The 8,714-nt window shown below is 33.4% G+C and overlaps 1 long non-coding RNA gene across 1 annotated transcript in view; it reads right to left on the bottom strand.

Annotated features, from left to right (window-relative positions):
• The window catches only part of LOC111083617, a 6,943-nt gene extending 2,453 nt beyond the window's left edge, over positions 1-4,490 (bottom strand). Inside the window, exons 1-3 of the long non-coding RNA XR_002609145.1 lie at positions 4,228-4,490; positions 2,613-2,714; positions 1,019-1,152 (exon numbers count right to left, since the gene is read on the bottom strand). This is a non-coding gene — a long non-coding RNA (uncharacterized LOC111083617). The remainder of the gene's footprint in view (positions 1-1,018; positions 1,153-2,612; positions 2,715-4,227) is intronic.
• Between the last annotated feature and the right edge of the window lie 4,224 nt (positions 4,491-8,714).

Genomic DNA, 8,714 nt, shown 5'->3' with positions numbered 1-8,714 from the left:
AGCTAATATACTATATATATATATATATATATATATCCCAGAAGAATGGAGTATGCTAACAAGTTATCTCAGTTGTTCATACATGTACATATATGATAGCCAATTATTGAAATAGCTACTATATATATATATATATATATATATATATCCCCAGAAGAATGGAGTATGCTAACATGTTATCTCAGTAGTGCATACATGTACATATATGATAGCCAATTATTGAAATAGCTAGTATACTATTGTTGTACAGAGTTGGTTAAATTAGTAATATATTTTATTAATTAAGTAGCTGGAGTACCCGTCCCCTGGACGGAAGTGATGTAAATTCATGATTAATGAAAGGTTATGTAAGGACATGAAAAGTTGCTTCCCTTATATGTAATAGTAGAAAAATGGAAAAAAAAAACGCCCATAGAAACTGCTAAACACAAAATAAAACTACAAATTTGCATGTATCTTCGCATGGACCCAACAAACCTTCATTCCAAATTTGGTGAAGATCCATCTACAGGAGGCGAAGTAGTAGTAAAAAACGCCCATAAAAACGCAAAATGCAAAACTGAAAATTTGTATGTATACCCCGCACATGGACCTAATGAATCTCTATACTAATTTTGGTGAAGATCCATCCACACCCTGCGAAGTAGTTACATGGACATACAACAGACAGTACTATTGTATTTATATAGATAACTACTCTGTATGTAGATAGTACAGTACTTTACTATAATAAAACATACATTTTTATGCTAATTTAAATGTAGCTCCCCAGGCAGTGTTACAAGAGAATGATCATTTGTTCACTTTTCGTTGGATCTTTGTGAATTCTATGTGTAATTGTTTAAGCTATATTTCATACAGAATTGCTTCCGTATGTGATGGCTTTTGTTCTCACAAATTAGAACCCCCTTTCAAACATTCTGCGCACGGTCCTGTACTGTATTGAATATATAACTACTGGTTCGTAGAGGCTGTTTTATATGAAAAACGAGTATATATAATACAAAGTTTGCCACACCTGGTCTACCAAAGGCTCGTTGCAACACGTCTGTAATCGATGGCACAAAACTTCTGTTGGATGACTCTCTTGCGAACAGTAGGGAATGTTACCAGCCAGTAGATAGGACAATGAGATAGCGGAAGGTCCATTTCCTGAAGGAAAAATAGAAGTTAGTGAAAAAACCACAGTAAACGGAACAAACTGTCAGAAATATGATATCAGAGAAACTAGTTTCGACACATTCGTGCGTCCTCTTCAGTCTCACGTTGTCGAAACTAATTTTTCTGATATCAGACTTCTGACAGTTTCTTCCGTTTACTGTGTTTTTTTTTTTTTCACTAATTGCTGCAACGATATTGAAAAATAGGAGATTCATTTTACCGGTAAGCTAGTACAATATGGTTTTCAAGACTTCCTCAGACCAATGGCGACTCCAGAATTCTTAATGTGGGGAGGCGAAGAGGTATGAGACAAATGGACCTGAGGGCCGAAGGTTTTGCTTTAAAAGTTAAGTGGGAGGAAACTTGTGGCTGAATTAACAAGCCCTGAGAAAATATGATTATTTATGGTGCAGAATGTCTTCATTGATCTTTGTTTGAAATAAACTCAGAATTTATGCTCAGCACAAAATTGGTGTCATCAGCGTTTTATCAACGTATTTTCCGTGCATAAATTCATCAACATTAATACAGATACTTTTCAGAACAAGAGTTTCTTACAACAACGCCTGTGTGTTATACAAGATCCTTTGTCGGTTCAGCGAATTTTTTTTACATTGAGTTAGCACCTTGACTCTGTGAATTAATTACGTACTTGAGATTTGTAATTGAACATGAAATTCTCAAACTAAGTAAACATGTTAAAACTTAAATATAACACAATGGAATAGCTTATACAATCTATATAAAATGTATTAATAAAACAATTTCGTTTAATATTATAGGAACTGTCTTTAGCAGCTGCCGCGGTTCTGGTTACCGTAAAATTTTCTCAGTGGATCCTGGTGCTCATGCTTTAATCTGATTGAGCAGCCTCGAATTTTTTTTAAAATCCTTATTGTGATTGGCTGCAAATACAACAGGGCTAACCAAAGATTGGATTTGATGAATAGGATTTTCTTTTGTAGAGTTACTAAGTAACTGAAGCCATTGTGTCCTTGGAAATGTAGTTTTTATCAAAACTTTTAGTGCATTTTTTTCCTTTCTGGATGGCGGGATGAAAGACAGACGCCAAAGGGAGGTTTGTTTGGTTTGAAGTTAAGCACAAAGTTACACAATGGTCTATCTTTGCTCTTCTCACCACGGGTATCAAAACCAGCTTTCTAGCGTTGTAAGTCCGCAGACATACGCTGTGACACTGGGGGGCGCTCTAACTATGTTAAAAGCAGAAGCGGTTTTAAACAGCAGTTAAACTCTAAATCGCATACTCGGGAACAAATCTGTAAATAATGTAAAGTTCTTAAAGTTAAGAAAATTAAAGTTTTTAGCACATTGTTCTAAGTTCATTTAAAATGAATCACATGTGTCTTCACTTTCTCTAAAACTATAGAAAGCAGTGTTTCTCCTTTTATATACGAATGGACAGCTTTGTACATGAACTGGTTCTTACTTACCAATAATGACAATATCCTTGAAAACGGCCATTACTTGTTAAACAACGTCAGTAAAAAGTCCTTGATCCGAGGAATGAAATGATCATGTCACTCTTTTGGTTTCTGCAACAAAATTTATATCTTATGTATAAATATGTCTTTTAAGATTTTAGTAATTTAGAGCTGGAATGTAATGTGTAAGTGTCAGTATCTTTTACAAAATCTTTGTATAAACTACCACATTTCTACACTGCAATGATTGACTCTTGTTGTTTCAGCTTTTCGTAAATTTTCCTCCTATTGATTAACACATTTATGAGCACTATGAACTTACAAACGACTCTTAATGATCCAATTCTATAAAGTTCGGTCGGAAATCGCTTTATATTTTGTTGAATATATTATCTGATTTGATTTCTACAGAAAGAAAAACAGGTTGGTGTTTAATTTCCGTCGACAATAAGTATTTATCATCGACCAAAACTCTTACACTAACATTAAATTATCGCCAAACAGTAATTTCAACTCGTACAGTTCAAACATAAATAGCTGCTCAAGGCGTAAGAAAAACTTATCCACATTTTGTAGTTTTCCTTTAAAGTTCAGAGAGAGAGAAAAACTGCACATGCAAACAGACTTTGAGTTAACCAGGAGAAGAATCGGATGATAATTAATATTTAATCTTGCTAATCTAGGACAAAATATTGTATTTAAAGTGACTAACTTATCAGAAAGGAAATAGATTTAAAGCATTATGAGTGATTTTCCATTAAATCTAATAATCAATAAAGAACAATGGATACAAATCAATACAACATAGTTTTTTGGAAATCAAAAATAAGATTGAATATAAACTATTACAAGTGACTTTTGAAAAACTGTTCTAATCAGAAAGATGAATGGACATAAAATATTATAATAATGTTTTTTAAACTTACTAATCAGAAAAAGATTGTATATAGCGCATTACAAGTTACTTTTGTTTAAATTTACTATTCAGAAAGAATATTAGACATAAAGCATTACAATGATATTTTCTTAATTTACTAAATTTTCTAAAGATTATTCAGAAAAAAAATGTATATAGAGAATTGCAATATTTTTCTGCAACTGAAAGAATCCAGAAAGAAAATTGATTATATTAAAGGCAACTTTGTTTAAATTATATTACCAAGAACTAAGGTTTGACATAAAACCACCACTGATTTTCGTTTAAACTTACTAATAAGCAAGACGACTGGGTCTGGAAAAGAATGTTGCTGTGGAGTTAATATTTAACCTCAAGATTCTGGATGTACTTAGATTAGTTTGTAATCAATCGTACTACTCTGAATTAATTTACAATGAATTTCTTCGTCAACATGTAATATATAGTAAGATGTCGTAACTCACCATGGAATTTTAGATTGACATATCGTAAGGCAACAGAATGGAGATGACAACGTTATGTAGAGGTTTGGCTTGTCATGTCAGCTATCTTACTAGTTCGAAAAGCTGAGGATTGTTATTCGACTGATGTTTCAAATGTTCGAAATAAATGAACACAGTTTACAAGTTTAACAAGTTCTACGTAACTTATGATCATGGTTATGTTTTTCTGCGTTAATTCTAACTAATCCACCAAACTTGTACTAACCTTTTGCTGACAGTCCGGAGAGAGATCGATTAATATGTTACGTAGAAAGCTCAACCTTAGTCTGAACTGAAATGGTTCTCATAAAACTCTATTGATATACAAATAAAACGAAGTATATATTTCGAGTATTTTTTCTGTTCCTTTTTCTTCCGCAGTTCATCTAGTAAATCTATTTATCAGTTATTGTGACGTATGACACATCTAATGATTTCTCTTTTGTTTATTAAGACTAACTCTCTAGCGTTGATTAGGGCAAACCTTAGTATGATGCTGCTTCACTAGCAGTCGATGTCCCATATATAGCTGTTGGTTGCTTAGAAACGAGCTGGTGTACTTTCAAAGCGACCTACTTACACATCGAACGCAACGAGAATTTGATAATGGACTGCGTATAGAACACTAAATGAAATGTTTGGAGAAGTTTTTACGCTTTTCGTTTCTTCTACAGCACAAAGGTGTCAAATTTGACATTCTTTAGTTTACATCTAGATATCGCGGTAGAAGCTGTAAAATGAAACACACTAGTATATTCTGAGTGTTATCAGGTCTAGCTCAGAAGCTACAAAGCCTTATAAATAATGTAAAATACAAAGACATGGGTGTAATCAAAATGTAAACAAAACTGGCTTTTTTTAAAATAATAACTTGCAAAATTTAATTCAACATCCTCCTGTATTTTCAACTTTGTGGTCTGAAGTAGCTGAAACTAAACTGAGTGTTGTTAAAGACAAAAGTCTTTACTTTTTAATTAATGAGAAAATAAAGTTTCACAAACGTTTATACTAGTGTGTCTTTGGCAGAATGACCTATTGACAGGTTCAATGGACATGTATCAATTATGTTAATGTTAAGTTTTCAGGTAAGTACAACAAGAAGGACACACAGTGGTAAGATATAAAGTCCTTCAGAATTAACCTTTATTATAACATGTGGGAGAAAAGTTCATATTTGAAGCCCATAACGTCTAAAAAAATTACTTAAAGAGGAGTGATAACTAAAAGTTATATCTTAAAGTTGCCATGCCAACCACATAAGGGTCGCATCTATATGTACAGTATGATATAACTTAGACGTCTAGATTAAAAATTACTACTACTAATAGAATGAAAAGTGGAATTTCAAAACATACAAAACTCACTCAGTTAATGACTGCTGTGAACGTTATATTGTTAATGTTCACGCTTTTTTAAATTAGATATTCTAGTTAATACACGAGGGTTAGTTCAGAAAGATTCGTTCCAAAACATAATTAGAGTTACCTATAAGTAAAAAAAAAAATCTGTTTTACTAAAACCATTTCTGTCAGTTATATCTAAAGCTTCTATCCTATTATTATTATTATTGATTACCATTTTATAATATTTAAATAATAAAACCAAAACTTTAGTAAATCATATCGATTTTAGTAGTTTATTTTAAAGACTATTTAACAATATACGAATCTCGAAGTATGAATGATACACAAATACTAGCTTTTCTGGCAGTGGCACAGCGGTATGTCTGCGGACTTACAACGCTAGAATTCGGGTTTTGATACCCGTGGTGGGCAGAGCACAGGTAGCTCATTGTGTAGCTTTGTGCTTAATTACAAACAAACAAATTCTAGGTAAAGATTTGAAATTTTTGAAGTAATGCAAATTTTTACTAAAAATTGTTCTTCAGAAAACATGAAATTTATGCATTCTACGGAAAGTTATGAATGATTTTAAGTGTATTTTGATATTGTACTTATTTAATAAAATACAACCACCAACCCATTAGCCACTAGAAAACTCTGGATATATCATGTGTTCGTTAATTAATAACGACTATCTTGAGTACCAGAACAGTAAAGCTTCTCCTATAAAAATTATCAAACGAAAGCCGTCCATCAAAGGTCAAATATTCTTGAGAGTCACTGATTGGAAGAAAAACACATATACATTGGTATAGCTTCTTATGATGATGTAAATAATTATTACAGTTGTGAATGAGAAACCTACTGATGAGCGAATACATAAACAACAAAACATAATAACTTTTGGTGCTAAAATTCAGGCGATGCAACGAATGAGATGACTTAGTTGTTACAAACCAAGTGACGATCGTTTCCGAGAACATCAAATCGATTCACTTCCTAGAAAAATGGCTCGATTTTAAACCCACTCGACTGATCGATTTCAGTTGGAGGTTTCAACTACTATGTTCCGGTTCAGTACAGCAGGATTAAACCAGTACATACTGGTTCACTACAGCTGGTTCCTAATAATTAGTCGTGGTTCATTTCAGCAGGTTTATACAAGTACATTCTAGTTCAGTACAGCAGGTTTCTATTAGTACGCTATAGAACAATATAGCACGTTTCAATTAGTACGCTAAAGAACAATATACCAGGTTTCTATTAGTACGCTATAGAACAATATACCTGGTTTCTATTAGTACGCTAAAGAACAATATACCAGGTTTCTATTAGTACGCTATAGAACAATATACCTGGTTTCTATTAGTACGCTAAAGAACAATATACCAGGTTTCTATTAGTACGCTATAGAACAATATAGCACGTTTCTATTAGTACGCTAAAGAACAATATACCAGGTTTCTATTAGTACGCTATAGAACAATATAGCACGTTTCTATTAGTACGCTATAGAACAATATAGCACGTTTCTATTAGTACGCTATAGAACAATATAGCACGTTTCTATTAGTACGCTAAAGAACAATATACCAGGTTTCTATTAGTACGCTATAGAACAATATAGCATGTTTCTATTAGTACGTTCTGATACAGTACAGAAAATTTCTAGAAGTACTTTCTGGTTCATTACCACAGGTTTCTACTAGTACGTTCTGGTTTAGTATTGCAGGTATCTACTAGTGTGTTCTAATTCACTACAGAAGGTTTCTGCTATTACGTTGTGGTTCAGTACAGCAAGTTTCTACAAGTACATTACTGCTCACTGCAACCGGGCTCTAATAGTACGTTCTGGTTCACTAAAGCAGGTTTATACTAGCACTAATGGTTCACTAGTAGAAACCTATTCCGTACAACAGGTTTCTACTGGTACATTTTGGTTCACAATGTACAGTTTGATACAAGTACGTTCTGGTTCACTACAGCAGGATTCTACTAGTATGTTATGATTTACTACAGCAGGTTTCAACTAATAAGTTCTGTTCAATACCGCCACAGCAGGTTTCAACTAGTATGTTCTGGTTCACGACAGCAGGTTTATACTAGCACTAATGGTTCACTAGTAGAAACCTATTTCGTACAACAGGTTTCTACTGGTACATTTTGGTTCACAATGTACAGTTTGATACAAGTACGTTCTGGTTCACTACAGCAGGATTCTACTAGTATGTTCTGGTTCACTACAGCAGGATTCTACTAGTATGTTATGATTTACTACATCAGGTTTCAACTGATACGTTCAGGTTCAATACAGCAGGTTTCAACTATTAAGTTCTGTTCACTACCGCCACAGCAGGTTTCTACTAGTATGTTCTGGTTCACTACAGCAGGTTTCTGCTAATACAATGTGGTTCTGCATAGCAGGATTTCACTATTAAATTATTGTTCACTACAGCAGGTTTCTACTAGTATGTTCTGGTTCACTACAGCAGGTTTCTGCTAATACAATGTGGTTCTGCATAGCAGGATTTCACTATTAAATTATTGTTCACTACAGCAGGTTTCTACTACTACGTTCAAGTTCAATACAGCAGGTTTCCACTAGTATGTTTTGGTTCAATGCAGGAGTTTCAACTAATGTGTTCTCGTTCACTACACCAGGTGTCTACTAGTATGTTGTGGTTCTGCTCAGTAGTTTTCTATTACTACACTCTGGTTCACTACAAAAAAAATTTTTACTTGTATTTTTCGGTTCCGCACAGCAGGATTTTACAAGTACATTCTAGTTCAGTACAGAAGGTTTCTATTAGTTCGTCGTGGTTTTGTACAACAGGTTATTACTTCTACATTGTTGTTCACTACAAGAGATTTTTAGTATTAAATTATTGTTCACTGCAACAGGTTTCTATTAGTATGTTCTGGTTCACTACAGCAGGTTTCTAGTAGTTCATTATTGGTTCTGCAAAGCAGCTATATACTAGTATGATCTGGTTGTACACAAGAGATGTCTAGTAGTATTTTCTGGCTCAGCACAACAGGGTTGTATTTTGTGGTTCTGAAGAGCAGGTTTTTACAAGTACATTTTGGTTCACTACAGAAGGTTTGTACAAGTACCGTATTTTTCGGAATATAAGACGCACCGGTGTATAAGACGCACCCTTATTTTGAAGACAAAGTTTTTGGGAAAAAAACCTACAGTCGCAGTTGGTATTTAACAAAAATTCAATTTGGTATTTTAAAAATTAGTATATATTGTTCTAAACACAAAAGAGCTCAAAACATCAAATAAGAAAATACCGTAAGTCAAAAAAAGGTTTATTGTTATTTAGTTTGGTGCAAAACCTACAAAATCTTCATTGCTTTCACTGTA

The sequence above is a fragment of the Limulus polyphemus genome, unplaced genomic scaffold (genome assembly GCF_000517525.1).
Source record: "Limulus polyphemus unplaced genomic scaffold, Limulus_polyphemus-2.1.2 Scaffold10356, whole genome shotgun sequence".
Lineage (NCBI taxonomy): Eukaryota > Metazoa > Arthropoda > Merostomata > Xiphosura > Limulidae > Limulus > Limulus polyphemus.
Note: the sequence above shows the minus strand (reverse complement) of the source record. Positions and strands in the feature narration are given on the sequence as shown.